Genomic DNA, 18,771 nt, shown 5'->3' on the forward strand with positions numbered 1-18,771 from the left:
CTTAATTCCTGTCCACATAATGCCAAAGTTGACTTTCAGATATTTTAGAACATTTATTAACAGCGTGTAGTTTAAAAAAAAAATACACGTTAGAATGTAGCTTTCTTTCTAAATATATATTCAAATTAGATACTAAGTATTTGTTTTTGATTAGTATCTATTTGTTTTTTTTCATTACAATCATCTGAAAACACGTACTTGACAACTCCTATAGCAAAGACGCATTTATTGTTTGGTATTTTATTAGGCTCAACGTCACAATGCGTTATCGAACTCGCATAAAGAACCTTTACAATAAAGGAATTATTTATATGGTAATGTATAAGGTATAATGGACACAGATCAGTAAGGATACTAATTTTACTAGCAGTATGTTGTGTTTTTTTCGCTCAAGAGTTAATGTATGATGGTGCCATATCATTTGTTGTTTGAGCTTGTTCTATGTCTTTCTCGTAGGGTTATATTCTATACTTTGTTCCACATTGACAGCCATTGTGCACGCTCATATATCATTTTGTCATTTATTAAATATTTGGTAAAACTATTCATTAATCATAATGTTTTTAGTGAGTAAACTATACTCGTACAGATTTCGAACACGTTACTTTATAAAAATAACGAGATGTAGTATGATTGCCAATGGGACAACTATTCACCAAAATTCAAATGAAGTGGATACAACCAATTATAGGCTACCGTACAGCCTTCGACAATGAGAAAAAACCCATACCGTATAATCGGCTATAAAAGGCCTCTACAAGAAAAATATGCAACAAATCTGTCAAGTGTTGATCTATGCTCTAAAATTGCAAGCATCTTTGTATTTAAATTTGTAAAGGCACAACAATTCCAAATTAGTAGAGGAACAAAATTCACCAACAATCTTAACCTATCTGTGTTGTAATGTAAGAGATGGTTTTGAGGAATATGATTGTTTGTATTTAATTCTCGTAGGATTATACTTTGTTCCACTGTGGTTGTTATTTGTTATTTCGGTTTGTCAACGAAAGGTACTTTATAAGTACATGATCAACCCATTATCATACTTGCAAGATTAAATTTAAAGTGTGCGAGCTGGTTTTTAAAAGAAACCTATGTGTCTGTACCCTCGTTGATGGCGTCGCGCTATTTTTCCGCTCTAAGGCCTGGTTGTTGTCTCTTTGACAAATTCCTCGTTTCCATTATCTTTTCTATTGATAATTGAATGTTAAACTGTGTTAAATTATGTGGCCATCTAAAGTTTAGGTCGGCAACAAAACTTTAAATTGGTTTTTATAATATCTATAGACCATTCCTATTATTTTCTTAATTTGTTTGCCAATAGATTCATTAGAAGTTCTTTGTAAATCCAGCTACTACTAATCAGACTGAATATAATTTTGGTCCTTGTAGCTAAAGTATTTAAAATTTTAGATACGCACCAAAAAAATACACTTTAAAGTTTGAAATTTTGAGTTCTTTCAAATACAAAAATTCCTGAAAAGTTTCTTGTCAGAAAGCAAGAAAGATTGTGCAGTCACATATTTTTTTCATACAAATATGAATGATGAGTAAACGATATGAGCTAAACATTATGATACTGCTGCTATACATTAATGTTGATCCGATTATTGGTTCTCAAGCTGTTAACAAATCTGTATTTCCTTGCATTCATCTGCTTTTTAAAGCGTACAGCTCCAACACATACAGCAATGCACACAAATGTAACTGTTATAGGGACTGATATCTTTAGAAGTAGCTGCCTGAAAATATCGTAATGTAATGAGTCACATGTAATAATACACATACAGTAGCTTATCATAAAGAATAAAAAGGAATATAATACTTAAAGAGGAAATCTAACATTATTGAGGGAGGACAATATGTTGTCCGTTAACATGTTAACAAAACCTCGATTTTTGAGAAAAAAAACAAACTTATAACAACAAATGCAAAAAAGTTGATAACAGTTAACACAGTGGGTTGAAAACAGTTAACAGTTAATATTTATCTAAGATAACAGTTAACAACACATTGAAAAAGGCCAAAACAGGTTAACATAAAAAGGTATTGCCCCTCATTATTAGAGTAAGAAAATATATAGACAATCTAAAGAACACTTCATACAAAACGTTAAAAGATCGTTCCTTAATTAGGTCTTTCCACTTTTCTGTGGAAAGACCTATTGTTTTTCTTCTGATTATTTTTTTTTTTCTTCCGCCTAATTTTGTTCTTGCGATAAACATTTGTTTCGCAATATGTCGCTTAGATATTTTGTATATGATATCGAACAGTTTATGCGTTTTTGAAATTTACCCTGCGTAAACAAATACTTTTCTTTGTAGGAGTTATCTCCCCAAACACTGTTTTTCTTGTTAGCGCATCTCCTTCGCAACCGTAAAAGATTATGACAAATTTATTTTACAAAATTGCTCGTTATATCCTTCGCATGATTTGTCCTATTTTGACCGAAGCGATATGACCGCTCCATATGAGAGTTATTTCCCCTTATGCATCTGATATAAGTGATATGAATTTCTATCTTATAAACCATAAGTGATAGAGACCTAGGATCTTTTGATTTGAGGTCCTTGGTCCCAAAAAATGAAAATTAGGTCAAGGTCAAAGGTCAAGGTCATATTTTAATATTTGAATTTGGCTTATTTTCACTTATATCCAAAGACTGTATAAGATATCAACAAATTATTTTTACTAAATTGTTAGTTGCGACATGTCGTAAGATGTAAATTTTGATTGCAAGCGTACGTTGAATGTGAAAGGGAGTTTTCTCCCCTCTTGTATTAAAAAATACGCGTTTGGTGATATAACTCATTAACTAAATATAATTCAGACCTATGGTCTTTTGATTTGAGGTCCTTGGTTTATGACCTTGAAATTGATCTCAAGGTCATAGCTTAATTTGACGTTCTATATTTTGACCTTTGCTTTTATTCTATATGTATACATGATAAAGATATACAACTTTTAGAAAAAAGTATCAAGCCATTTAACCTTGAAAAAAAACAACCGGAAGTGACCTTTAGTAAACCGGAAGTAGCTATTTTTTGTACTTTATTAATATAAAAGTATATAGAACCAGATATTTTTGGAATCGGTTTCAAGTAAATATTTAAATATAATCGGAAGTAACATTTTTCAAACCGGAAGTAACAAATTATCTCCCTTATTTAAAAAAAAATGTATGGAAACAATATATTTTTGGAATCAGCTTACTAGGAGCTATCATTTGACAATTGAAATGACATTTTAAACTTAGTTTCACAACTTTTCATATCAAAAAGGATGGAAAGACCTTCAATTGTTCTCTGAATTTTTTTTTTTTCTTCCGCCTAATTTTGTTCTTGCGATAAACATTTGTTTTGCAATATGTCGCTTAGATATTTGGTATATGATATCGAACAATTGATGCGCTTTTGAAATTTACCCTGCGTAACCGAAAACTTTTCTTTGTAGGAGTAATCTCCCCAAACACTGTTTTCCTTGTGAGCGCAACTCCTTCGCAAACGTAAAATATTATGACAAATTTATTTTACAAAATTGCTCGTTATATTCTTTGCATGATTTGTCCTATTTTGACCGAAGTGATATGAATGCTCCATACGAGAGTTATTTCCCCTTATTCATTTGATATAAATGAATTGCATTTCTAACTGGTAAACCATAATTGATAGAGACCTAGGATCTTTTGATTTGAGGTCCTTGGTCCAAAAAAATGAAAATTAGGTCAAGGTCAAAGGTCAAGGTCATATTCTAATTTTTGAATATGGCTCATTTCCACTCATTTCCAAAAAACGTTTAAGATATCGACAAATTATTTTTTCTAAATCGTTTGTTGTGACATGTCGTAACACGTAAATTTTGATTGCAAGGGTACGTTGAATGTGAAAGGGAGTTTCCTCCCCTTTGGTATTTAAAAATACGCGTATGGTGATATAACTCATTAACTAGACATAATTAAGACCTATGGTCTTTTGATTTGAGGTTCTTGGTTAATGACCTTGAAATTGATCACAAGGTCATAGCTTAATTTGACGTTCTAGATTTTGACCTTTGCTTTTACCCCATCTGTATACATAATAAAGTCATGAGACTTTTTGACAAACGGTATCAAACCATTTAAACTTAAAAAACAACCGGAAGTGACCTTGTGTAAACCGGAAGTAGCTATTTATTGTACTTTATTACATAAAAGTATAAAAAACAAGATATTTTTGGAATCAGTGTCAAGTAAATAGTCAAATATTATCGGAAATAGAGTTTTTCAAACCGGAAGTAAGAAATTATCTCCCTTATCTAAAAAAATATTGTTTAGAAACCATATATTTTTGGAATCAGCGTACAATAAGCTATCATTTGACGATTGAAATGACATTTTAAACCTATTTTTACACCTTTCATATTAAAATACATTGTTTTGGTGGAAAGACCTTCAATTGTTCTCTGAACAATTGGTTTTTAATTACATATTTTTTTATTCAGTAATGTAACAATCCAGGAAAAACGGAACATAGCGTTATTACGTTTCTTAAGGGGCATGTACATGAAGTTTGATTGACCTATACCAGATTCCGGAAATAAAAATTAGATGTAGCCAATACTTTTACTAATTTTGTTTAAATAGATACACTAAAGGATAATACACAAAGCTTTAAGAATAAGTACATTTAAAAATTCCGTATTATATGGCAACATAGCAGTCGTTTAGTGAATAGGATCGTTGATGGTATAAAATAAATCCAAATTGCAAATGACAAATTTTTTTTAGAAAAGATTAAAAGATGTATTAGAATAGTATTAATTAAATGATTAATGCAGCCCTTGAATGAGTATACTCTCACTAGATATATTTAAGTCCTACATGATTCTTCAAATTAAAAAAAAAAACAACACCAAAAACAAAATGGATATTTCTAAATTACTAAATGAATATGTTTTGTCATTAAACATTAAGTGTTGAGCATACATACGACTTGTGCTATAAATTGATACACTACAGACTATAGACCTGTTCCTTTATATATATCGAACATATGTCGAAGTAACGACATAACTTTTCTAAACATCAAGTATAAAACGATTGGAATGTCCGTACTTTCGACCGTTTGCCCTTCCATCCCTAATTTGTATCCGTTTCAATTTTGGCTAGCCACCAAACCAGGTTCAACCCACCATCTTTTCTTTGCATGTGCTGTACCAAATCATGAAAATGGCAATTGTTGTCTAATTATAGTTTGTTTCTGTGTGTGTTGCATTGTCCGTTTTGGTTTTTTGTTACACTGAAGTGTTTCTGTTGTTTCGTTGGTTTCCTCTTATATTTGATGTGTTTCCCTCAGTTTAAGTTTGTAACCCGGATTTGTTTTTTCTCAATCGATTTATTACTTTCGAACAGCGGTATACTACTGTTGCCTTTATTTAGAATCCTCGATAATTCTAAACTTTTGTGAACTTTCACACAACCTCACTCACAAGCCATACTTTCAAAGAGATTTTTAGCCAATGGTTAAAGTGGACAAATGATATCTGTACATCTTTTGTATCGATCGACAAGCACATGTAGAAGATTTTAATCACATGACATTGCCAGAAAGAAGTAGAGAACCGAACGCGGTTATGAAATGTAAGCGCTGCAATTATTCTGAAATCTATTTCTTTGCTTACCATTCATAAGCTGTAACCTAACCAAAGGGTTGAAATGGGGGTACCTGCATGACGAATAACGATAAAAAAGATCTTGCCAAAATTACGTTAACAGTATTTTTTGTTGCATAAAATAGAATATACATTTTCATTACAACAAACAACACATTGAATGCTTTTGACGATTTAAAAAAAGAATAACAGTAACGGATAATAATTATTATTTGCCGGATCTCAATCTCAGCTGAATCACAGTAAGAACATTTTGACTAATCACGATTTTGACGCTAACAATAGCCGAGAATGACCGTTTGACACCTGACGGTTAATGGCATTTCTACAATTAAAAAAAAACGTAAATGGTATCTGTTTAAGTACTTACAATGCGTTATATTTACTTTGATACCAAGAAAGAATACCCCGATTAATATTTTATAGTTTTTACAGAATATTGCTTTCATGTGCACCATTTTTGAGTTGTAGTTTAATTTGTTCATGTTGTTGTGAAATGTCTAATATAGGACTTTCCAGTATTTTTTAGTTTTTAATTTTTTTGTAATTGTTTTTTATTGTTTACCTTTTATTTCATACCAGTTATTTATAATCATGACGACCTTATAACAAGGAAGTTATAATGGATAATTGAATAACTTGAGGGTATTTAACGAAAATATTATATTTCTTTGTCCCGATTGCGTGTACATAAATTTTAAAATTCCAGTGCTTTTAGCCAATTCCTGAACGACTACCAAATATATTAATATTATTAAACTGTGGTAAACAAAACATATGAGAAAAGAGGAATAAACTATATTTGGAATGAAAAAAAGTCTTGGATGTATTAGATAAATTACATGCATTTGAAGGTCTATTACTTCTGTTGACTTTTCAAATCTGAATAATGCAATTCCACACAATCTTCACAAACACAATGGTTCTTGTGAAATTAAATGTTTGATTAAATCTGATTGCAAATATATTTGATGCAATTCGTGTAAAGCCTTCATCTCTTTTCAGAAAAGAAAATATGCCACTCTGATATTTTTCCTGGAGTTGTAATGAGATAATAGAAGCTGTTAATTTTCTCTTTTGTAACGTGTATGTACGTCAAGACAATACAGTTTATCGACAGGATGTAGGTATTTCTATGGGCAAAAATCGCGCACCATTTATTGCAGACTAGTTTTTGTACTTTTATGAATGACAATTTATAATAAAACTCAGTAGAGATCCGTCTAAATTGCATTTAGTTGTTAAATTCAACATCACTTATCATCATCTTGATAATATGTTGCGTTAAATAATCAAGAATTTGATAAATATACCCCAAAATTTACTGAAAGGAACTTACTTTTAAGCAATCTCGTGTATTACCTTTAATGACTGTCCATTCCTACATTTAAATGTTTCAGTTCTACACAAAAATGAACGACAAAAGGGGAGATTTGTCGTTCCCAATTGTTAATTTTCCTTTTTTGGAAGGTGATGTTGATTTGGCACCATCGAATCTAATGGCTTTTATACATCACAACTTGTTCGCTATGCTCGATTCTGTTCTGACGTTTACTAAATTCTTTCATAGATACACATATTTGTTTTGAAGTATGTCTGTACCTGTTGGAAAGTAAACCGGGAGCACGGGGAAAACACCTATAATGTTACCTATTCAACACTGTAATTAGATCTTCGAATATTGTTTTAGCGGTATGTTTATATATTGATTTGGTTTTCTGTCTGTCAATTTAAAATTATTTACATTCGGTTAAGCCACTTCAATTAATATTCTATAGTGTGTCTTTTTATGTTGGGATGTTACATTATTGTTTAAGGTTAGGGCGAAGGTTGACGCCTGTTAAAACGTTAAAATCTGCTGCATTCGTTTGCACCTGTCCGAAGTCAGGAACCTGTTGTTCAATGGTTGTCGCTTGTTGATGTGGTTTCTCATTTCTCGTTTTTTTTTAGTATCGATTAGACCGTTGGTTTTCCTGTTTGAACGGTTTTACACTAATATGTTCGGCTCTTTATAGCTTGCTGTTTGATGTGAGCCAATAATCAGTGTTGAAGACTGTTAAACGTTAACTTTTACAAATTGTGACTTTGATTGAGAGTTGTCTCATTGTCACTCTGACCAATGTTAATATACAAAATAAACAGTTACATGTACGCTGTGAAGTGTATTGTTGTAAGTATCGATTATGTCAATCATTTGTAACTGATTTTATGCCAATTTTTACCAAAAATGGCAAACTAGGTGGAACTGTAGAAAGCGGATAACTCTTTGCCTTTATGTTAATACTGAGTTAGTTCCTTCCCCTGATGTTATATAATCTTAGGAGTAACTTCAGTTGCAGATAAAAAGTGGCAGAAAAAATTTAGACCTAAAATTATACCCACCATCCCTCCCTGGATAAATTATTAATTTCGATAATAAATTATCTTTAAATCATTTTAGACTTGAAATATTTTAACTTTGTTTAATTGAAGTATTGTGTATATTCACCATTCATTCGGTAAATAACCTTCATATTTTACTTTCTTATACAAGATGTCAGTGTTATATTCGAATGTAAACCCCATCATTGATGGGATGGGTCAATAAGGTTTTGTCATTATAACCATATATGTTGTTTAGAAATATCTATACAGAAAGGCAACAGTAGTATACCGGTGTTCGAAATTCATAAATCGATTGAGAGAAAACAAATCCGGGTTACAAACTAAAACTGAGGTAAACACATCAACTATAAGAGGAAAGCAACGAAACAACAGAAACACTGAAGTGCAACAAAAAACCCAAATGATCATGCATCACACACAGAAACGAACTATAAGATAACAACTGCTATTTTCCTGACTTGGTACAGGACATTTTGATACAAAATGGTTGGTTGTACCTGGTTTGCGGCTAGCCAAACCTCCCCATTCATGTCCAGTGAACTAAGTAGTAACGATATTGTCGACATTACAAAAGAGACAATGTCGACACAATATTTTCTTACTCTTGTCTACATCGTTGCCATTGACGATATCGCGATGTAGACAATGTCGACGCGATATTGTACAACGTTGTCGTTATCGTTTCATATTCCTGTCTACATCGTTGACATTGACGATATCGCCAAGTAGACAATGATGACACGATGTTCAACAACGTTGTCGCTATCGTATCATACTCCTGTCGACATCGTTGACTTTGACGATATCGCGAGGTAGACAATGTCGACACAATATTGTACAACGTTGTTGGTATCGTTTCGACTGTCATACAAGTGAGAGGTTTAGCGCTATATAACCAGGTTCAATCCACCATTTTCTACATTTGAAAATGCCTGTACCAAGTCAGAAATATGACAGTTGTTGTCCATGCGTTTGATGTGTTTTTCATTTGATTTTGCCATTTGATTAGGGACTTTCCGATTGAATTTGCCTCGGAGTTTTACTTTTTTCATACTCTTGTCTACATCGTTGACATTGAACATATCGCGAGGTAGACAATGTCGATTGAATAGTGTACAACGTTATCGATATAGTGTCATATTCTTGTCTACATTGTTGAAATTGACGATATCGCCAAGTAGACAATGTCAAAACGATGTTGAACAACGTTGTCGCTATCGTGTCGTACTCCTGTCTACATCGTTGACACTGACAATATCTCGAGGTAGACAATGTCGACACACTATTGTACAACGTTGTTGCTATCGTTTCAAACTCCTGTCTATATCGTCGACATTGACGATATCGCGAAGTAGACAACACGATGATGTAGAACGTTGTCGATATCGTTTGATATTCTTGTTTACATCGTTGACATTACCAATATCGGTAACACATTAATCGTGTTTACATTGTTAATTTTTAATACAACGATGTCGACATGGTGTTGTACTACACTGTCGATATCCTTTCAACATCTTGTCTCTGCATGGTTGGCATTAATATTGCCGACATCGCGAAAAATACAATGTCAAGACACTGTTTTACAGCATTATCGATAATGTCAACATCGCAAAGATGAGGAGATGGAGGAGGAAATTGATAAACTTCTTGTCTCTACATGGTTAATGGTTACATGGTCAGGGTAATGACCGGTGTAGTTTATTATGTGTTCATTTTAAGATCCTATCTTTTTTTGGGGGGGGGGGGGAGGAGCGGGTTTTTTTGGGTTGAAATCGGAAAAAAACCAGTTCGGATCGACCGTCCTTCACGACATTCGGATCTGAAATTTACGAGCCATCATCATTTACGTCATTGCACGTCTGCCCGTCAAAATTGAAGTTAATTTCGTAGCAGATACTACAAAATTGACCGTACACTGAAACACTTTGTTATACACATTCCCTTGACGCTGTCAGCAATTTGACAACATATTTTTACGCCAAGAGCTTTTCCATCCGGGGAACTGCATCAATTCAACATGAAAGGGTGTTGGGGGATTACTTCAGTTTTCGGTGAAAAAAGGGTAAAGAAGTGCGGCTGGAATGAAACCCATCCCCATTTATATATTAATGCATAAATTTTCAATTTTCAGCCAAGTCATTTTTTGGATGGTTCTGAGCAAGGAAACACTAAAAATCTGGTGCGGATCTAAGATGTAATTTAAGGGGTTGGGAGGGGGGTTGCAAAAATATTGTTCTGCAGAGCAGATCATGTTGCGAAATATTTTTTGGTAAATTAGCAAAATTAGCAAATATTAACGTGCCGTTATCATTTCAACTTTGTCTGCAAGTAATATGGTCTGCGCAGCAAAAAGTATACTTTAAAATGTTGGGGGACTACTTCGGTTTTCGGTTAAAAATGACTATAGAGTGCGCTGGAATGTGACCCCCCATTCATATATCAATGCATACAATTTTCAGCCCACTCATATATTGGGATGGTTCTGAGCACGAAAACACCTGACATCAACGATTAACTTGACACATTTTGATAAATATTCCGCTGACGCTCTCAGCAATTTACAACATATTTTTTTCACGTCAAGAGCTTTCCTTCCGGGGAACGTTCAACATGAAAAGGGTGGTGGAATTAATGCATATAGGGTATAACAATGATCACAAACGCCAATAGTTCCTGTCAGGAAGACTATTCCTTTGGGTGTCATATTGAGGGAGGGGTGTTTTTTCTGTGACATGCTTTAAAAAGATTTAAGATCTTAATATCTCCTTACACCAAAACTATATGTTTTCAAATTATGGACGAAAGTATGTTTCACGGGTATTTTTCTAGTGATTTATTGATTTAATTATACATGTTTTGCATTATGCTGCTTCTTCGTCATTTTAATAATAAATGACAGCTTTTAATTCATACATATTAGTTTGTTTGTCATTCCATTTACCCATCAAACAGAGCAAGTCTGTGTTGACAAAAATGATTTTTATTAATATATTGGCCCTGTAATTTGGGAAATGAAAACATTCTATTCTTTTCTATTCTATTACAATAGACAACTTTAAGTTATCCCATGAGGACACTAAGAACTACCGTATAATATACTTTATATAACTATGTAGTATGCATTCTTTTAGAGCAGAGGATTCAATGTTTAAATATGTTAAAATAAGAATGAGTATGTATTCAATCGTTCTGGTGTAGGAGTAAAGTGAATTGAGGTTTCAAATGCGTAAGATCTCCAGTACGATATTCCGAATAGACACTGGAAATTTTGAACGTCAGTCTAAATTACTATTACTAGGTTAGTTTTATTGTGTGTTCGACATTCCCGCCAAAATGATACAGAACAAAGAAACTAAAGGTAGGGTGATCTGGTACGACACAGATTTCCCCTTTTAAAACAAAGGAGTTGGAATGCAGTGAAATTTTCTAACGAACCCATATTCCTCAACATATATTCCGTGTGGAAATTGATTATAAGATACTGACGGGGACGATGGGTGGGCAGTGGTGTTTAGAAAAACTAACTGCCCATCCCTATTAATTTCCAGCTGTATGTACTTGGTATTTATAATTTTTGCTTATGAGACGCACCTTTTAACTTTTAGGGGTTTACTCAAGATTATATATTTTAACTTGTTGCACTCAAAGCAGAACTGTCTCTAGATAAAAAGAATAATAAGTCGGTCTCTCATGAGGCCGATTACACTTTAACGTAAATTCGAGCAAAGTAAAATTTTAGTTCCCATTCTGTAACATTACTTTCTGCGACAGGTTTAATAATTGTTATATAGTCGTTTTAGAGTTGACCAACAGTTTTTTTATTCCTCTGAAATATTTTGTCTCTTAGTCCACCTTAGGAATTAAAGTTTTATAACATGTATTGATTTTAGAATTAATAAATGCGACCCTGTTAACTCTAGGTAGGAGTAATCAAAGTTTGAAAACTTTTTGTCGGGTCGCATGCATTGCAGAAATGTCTTGTCAAATAATATGAGGAAAATCGGACTTGCGTAAAAATGGTTGACGAGTGGAAATGCAGACATACGGGGAATTAAGGGTATCCATTTTGTGAAAAAAAATCTGCAGGAGGGCTTTACTGTATAGCATTGCAAAAAACAAAAAAGATTAGGTAACTGGAAATCAATTGATATTTGTAACTATTTTCAATATTCAGCTGAATTAAATATCATATATTTCTGTTGAACCGTGGTGTAGTGGTTAGTTCATCGGAATACAAACACAAAGGTTCCTGGTCCAATTCCCGTTTCGAGATGAAAATTTCAGGGACTGAATTTGCGGCTCCCTTGACACTATTTGCGAGTGTGGTCTTGAGGAAACGATGATAGTCCGTCGGAAGGGGATGATAAATGGCAGACCCGTGATCAGAGAGAGCCATATCTCTTGCACGTTACGTTAAAGACACCCTTGTAGATTTCGAAAAAAGCAGGATAATACCGCTACAAGGCAGCACTCGCACTTCTTTCCCAATCCACTATAAATAAATATGTTTAATCTAAGCTAAGCATTTATAGACAAAACACTGGTTTTCTTATTATCCTTCAGCACCTTGTTTACAAATAGTAAAGTTTAATGAATCAAAAGCAGTAATAGTATTTCCTAGTTTATATTTAAAAATCTGAATTTACAATTGTGAAATTACAATATCAATATTATAAATACATGTAATAGTTTTTTTCCTACTGAACATTTTTTTCTTTGATTTATACATTTTTTCACATTAAACACGTCCGCTCTTATTTATATACTGCATTCTCTGAAATTATAAAATATAGTATTTATGAAAAAGGTAGACAAAACAACAACATATTTGACATTTCTTGGAGATGATAATCTTTAAACCTAAACGGAATCATTCAATTTATTTGCTTCAGTGCCACATAGTTCATATTAGGTTTGAAATAAAGCATGTATACGTTTCTTTGTACGAATTTCTAAAGTATGTTTTAAAAGACAAACACAGAACATATGTACGTATGCAGAATGTAAAAAAGGGGGGTATAAAAATCATACAAAGGAAAACTATAGTCTGATTTAATTTTATTCGATATCAATCTGCACTCTGAATTTCCGACTGTACATATTTCCTGTTTTGAAGAACGTTTTGCATCACTTGTTTACATCGTCAAGGGTGCTTCAATACACGCCCGAGTTCCAAGGTCACCAAAGCTATTTTTGAGAAGACCCCAAAAAGCGACCGTTTCCAAGGCACTCGTCGTAAGAAACATGCGTTAAAATATGCGCACTGTTAAAGGGCCGAGCCACCTTAAGTGATTGTGAGTGAAGACAATCATTATGTATATTTAATTATTTACCTAAAACCTTATGCATATTCTATTCACAAAACTGTCCAGGAAAAAATCAACCTAGTTTTCTCTTTTATAGTGACGAACTTAAAAATATATTAACTCATAAATACTCTTTATCGAGACACGATTGATAATGTACAGCAGAAATGGTTAATTTCGGTGCTCTTATTTGTTAATATAATGACTAACAATCACATTAAAGTAAAATGTGATACACTTCCCACCTCGATACAGAACCCATTATACTGATTCCTACTTTTAAAAAGTGAAATAATCTATTACAGTTACTATACTTTAGGCAAATTACGTGTATTATCCATTTATTTTATGATACACGAAAATTTTGTAATTTTCACTAGCTTTTCATAAACTATGCCAACCCATAGCAAAATGTGATAATATTAGCAACGGGTGTTAACGCCTAAAATAAACAACCGCCTGGGCCTGGTGATTGTCAAATCGGAACAATGTACATTGATACATTTGGAAAACAAAATTTGGCGCAAATGATACCCCTGAAAACAGTAATTGGGGCAAAAGGACTGCTGCCATACGCTACTGCCGAGGTTTACAGATTCTTATTTCTAAATCATTTGTATCGTTTTGTTGTAGTTATTAGTAAACTATCTTAATTTATGACTTTATTTATTTTACAGCTGTTGTAATACGGTGCAGGAAATGCTTACCCTTCCGGAGCACCTGATTTAACTCCCGATTTTTAGTGGAGTTCGTGTTGTGTCTTATTTATTTTTATAACTGTTGATGTAAATGTCCTTTGGTTTTGTGAGTCTTTGTTTACTACTTGGTTTTGATTGTTATTGCCTAATACTATAGTGTACATTTAAATCATAAGGCATCAAGTATAATAAAAACAAAACAATCTGCCTTACGCTCGATGAAAAAGTTATCACCCGATACTTCGTATACGGATTTTTTGTCCTCTCATGTGTTAATCTACCCTTAAACCGACATCCAAGGGCAGTATGGTTATAGTATAAATTGAAATTTTAGATGCATACGTGTGTAATCTTTAAACCTACCGGAGAAACTGTTCCCGCTCGATTACACTCTGGTGGGATATCAAACACTGAAGGGTCTTTTATTCCTTCGGTGATTCCCATGAAGCCAACATCGGCAAAGCCGTTGGTCAATGGCAGATGTTCTCCAACAGGAACACATGATCCTTTAGTGACACTAAATTCAATTTTCTTACCATTTACGAGAAATCCATAAATATCAATCTGGTACTTATTGTTACAGACCAGAACCATAATAGGTAGAAAGCACTAGTTTAGCATCAGCTGGAATAACAAAAATAATTTCCTTAATATGCTTTCTATAGCTATACCGTATATATCCACGGTCTCTTGAGAAAAGACAATCTGTTTTATATTGCAAAACCTTTGTGATGATTAAACCCCCAGTTTATCAAGAATTATATGTAGTATGTTTTCTAGGGTATTCTGACTTCTGTTTTCTTTGAAAAGATTAATATTTGAGTCCTATCAGTTGCATTTATAATAAAACATTGAAATAAGTAAAATATGTGGGATACATTTATAGTTGAAAGTGATTTGGCTAAAATGAAAGTACGGTAGAAATTAGCCTTCAACACTTGTTCAAAGTTCAAATCCTACCATTGGCATGTTAATATGACTCCAAAAAGAAAAAGCAGAGATGAATAGTCCTGGAACAATCATAAGTTATTAGAATAATAATGGGCTATAAACAGGTAAATTTATTTCATGTATGAACCGGTGCAAAGGTTTTAATTCAATGTCATTTTTACAAAGAAATTCATTCTTACTATTGATGTGATTGATTGTAGCTGAAGGTCTTATTGTCTGTACAATTTGTTTCATACTAGTTAATTTCCTTTTCTGAATGTCTACATGTATAAGATAACAATAAATTCAAAGTGCAGCTAAAGAGCTATGTGTAAATGTCAACACTGGACAAAAATCGCATGGTACACAGTTAATTTTCCCTGGATATGATGGTAAATCGGTTGTCATACATTTTCCGCTATAAACAGAGTAATAAAATTGAGAATGGAAATGGGGAATGTGCCAAAAAGACAACAACCCGACCATAGAAAAAACCAACAGCAGAAGGTCACCAACAGGTCTTCAATGTAGAGAGAAATTCCCACACCGGGAGGCGTCCTTCAGCTGGCCCCTAAACAAATATATACTAGTTCAGTGATAATGAACGCCATACTAATTTCCAAATTGTACACAAGAAACTAAAATTAAAATAATACAAGACTAACAAAGGCCAGAGGCTCCTGACTTGGGACAGGCGCAAAAATGCGGCGGGTTAAACATGTTTGTGAGATCTCAACCCCCCTATACCTCTAGCCAACGTAGAAAAGTAAACGCATAACAATACACACATTAAAATTCAGTTCAAGAGAAGTCCGAGTCTGATGTCAGAAGATGTAACCAAAGAAAATAAACAAAATGACAATAATACATAAATAACAACAGACTACTAGCAGTTAACTGACATGCCAGCTCCAGACTTCAATTAAACTGACTGAAAGATTATGATTTCATCATATGAACATCAGGCACGATCCCTCACGTTAGGGGTTCAGTATCATACCATCATAACATAAATGAGAAGAACATAACCCGTGTCATGCCAACAACTGGTTTTTGAATAAATGTATTTAGTTCCGATGCAAAGACTCTATAAGTGAATCAATATTAACGCCAAAATATGCAATATTTAATTACCTGACAACAGTATCGTAACTATATCCCTTCTTAATAAGTCTATTCAAAGGTTTTGTTAGTTTTTTGAGGTGAATACTGACACCTTTGTGCTTTATAAAGAATATTTCCATAAAAAATTGGATGTGAAATACCTGAACGTATAAGAAGTCTGCATGTTGAGCTATATTTACGAACGATGTCCTTATACCGATGATAAAATTTAGTAAATGTTTTGACTAGTTTGTGATAGCGAAAACCCTGGTGTAATAATTTTTCAGTAATACATAAATTTCTCTCGTTAAAATCTAAAACATTGTTACATACACGAGCGAATCGTACAAGTTGAGATATATAAACACCGTAAGATGGTGACAAGGGAACGTCGCCATCTAGAAATGGATAATTAACGATAGGAAATGAAAAATCGTCTCTTTAGTATTAGCTTTATTTAAAGTAAGTTCAACAGGATAAATTGTTTTAATATACATACTGAAGTCGTCATTATTGAGAGCCAAAATATCATCCAAATAAAAGTATTATTAAATTTGTTAATCAGATGTTGTTTTGATGGGTCTTTGCTTATTTTTGTCATAAATTGTAACTCATAGCAATACAAAAACAGGTCGGCAATAAGTGGTGCACAGTTAGTCCCCATTGGAATTCCGATAATCTGACGATATACGGAATCCCTAAAGCGAACAAAAATGTTATCTAGTAAAAATTCAAGGGCATATATAGTATCAAAGCATGTCCAATTGACATAGTTTTTTTGTTTATTGCTACTAAAAAATTACCTAAAAGAGTTTGAACATATATATTCACATTCTGACTTTTTAAATGCCCATTTAATTAGGTGTGTGAATTTTTTCTTAATGAGAATGTGAGGCAATGTGGTATACAGGGTAGAAAAATCAAAACTTTGAACAGATTCAAAATCACCAATATAAGCATGCAATTTATCAAGTACTTCCAACGAGTTCTTGACACTCCAAAAGTAATTAATTCCACTATTTTCGAAGGCCTTATTTGAACAATTTATTATCAGGTTTTTAATTGTACCAAGTGTGCTGGTAAGAAGAATAGACGTCTTGCCCTGCAATACACGGAGGAATATGTAAGCGTTTAACTCAAATTGTCTTTCAATATATAGTTCTAACTTATCATAATTCATGATGTGAACGCAATTTAAAGTTTTAAAGATCACTCTGACTTGTGAATTTTGAATATCGAATAATTTGTATGTGTAATAATGAGACTTACAGCTGACTAATCGTTGATAATATGTTGTTTTATTCGCTGACCGTTTCACATGCTATATCCTTTGCTAACTACTTTGTTTATATTGGCATCCACAGATATATTCAAAAGTCACTAGAAAATTCAAAGTATATTATCATTTGAATATACCATATACTTTATATACTTGGAGTGTTATATATTTACATTTGCATTTTTCGAGATAATTTTAGAATGAATACCACGAAACCTATACACTAAAAAGTCATGTTCAAAAATCAATAAGCCGTTCCAGTCAACAAAATAGCAATGAACGTGTTTTTCGTAAGTAGATCCCGAATTAGACTTTGTGGGAGTTTCTCGCTACATTGAAGACCCATTGGTGGCCGTCAGCTGTTGTCGGCTCTATGGTCGGGTCGTTGTCGCTTTGACACATTCCACATTTCCTTTATCAATTCTATTTGATGATTTCTATTGGTATTCATGAACTTACATAAGAAAAGAACATAATATTTTCACAAAAACAAATGATTAAAAAAACTAATGAAATTTGCTAGATATTGCAATTGTTAATTAGAAAATGAAAAAATGGATGTACCTTAAACATTCTTTCCGAATACAACTAAATCATAATGTTCCTCTTTAATACAATAGAAGGAAGTTATTCGAAAAGTTTGCGTATAATTTACTTTGACATAACTTAAATTTAGCCAAATTTGATAAAAAGGCTTACTTTATATTTGTCCAAAAGTGAGAAAATTCAAAACAAACAGGTAAAGTGCATTTGTTTATTTTTCTTCTTTTCATTTTATGAATAACTTTATTATTTTTTACATTATCTAAAAGGAAAAATTAAAATAATAAAAATACCGAACTCTTAGGGAGAATCCTATACAGAAATTCTATAATCAAATTGCAAAATCAAAAGCCCATATACAGCAAACAAATAAATAACTGCAATGTTGTTTTCTTACATGTATGTTCACAGTTTAACTATTAGGCATGCATTCGTCGGATTTTAAAAATAAAAGAAGCGTATACTTACTCTACCCTCTCCACCAGGTCCATTGACCTGGGCTCCTGCAGACACACCCTGATACCCCGCTCACTGGGCAGGTCCACAACAGGAGGACGCTAACTGAACAAACACGGATAATGTTAACATTGTTCGTTTATCAATAGTGACTACTGAGATACTTATGAATTGAATTTTAACCACAGTATTTATAGTAGTAACTTATCAATGCAAATTCTAGCGATACGTGGAGTGACAGTCATATGCCTTATTGACCTTCACTGTAGATTGTGTTTAAAATCATTCATAGTTATTTCAAAATATCTTACTTGGAAATTCCGTTTGTTAATCGTCCTATTAATTGACAATGTATACAATCAAGGCTTATACCTGAAGAATTTTTTATTACATTTTGTATCCTTGGAATGATAGTTAA

At 32.9% G+C, this 18,771-nt stretch overlaps 1 long non-coding RNA gene across 1 annotated transcript; it reads right to left on the minus strand.

Moving 5' to 3' along the window:
- Positions 1 to 12,645: 12,645 nt before the first annotated feature.
- Positions 12,646 to 18,531, minus strand: LOC143085364 (uncharacterized). Its single transcript, XR_012981317.1, has 4 exons — positions 18,366 to 18,531; positions 17,345 to 17,455; positions 14,405 to 14,665; positions 12,646 to 12,811 (listed from the first exon to the last, which is right to left on the minus strand). It is a non-coding gene; the product is annotated as an uncharacterized LOC143085364 (long non-coding RNA).
- Between the last annotated feature and the right edge of the window lie 240 nt (positions 18,532 to 18,771).

Source organism: Mytilus galloprovincialis, chromosome 8, assembly GCF_965363235.1.
Source record: "Mytilus galloprovincialis chromosome 8, xbMytGall1.hap1.1, whole genome shotgun sequence".
NCBI classification, from domain to species: domain Eukaryota; kingdom Metazoa; phylum Mollusca; class Bivalvia; order Mytilida; family Mytilidae; genus Mytilus; species Mytilus galloprovincialis.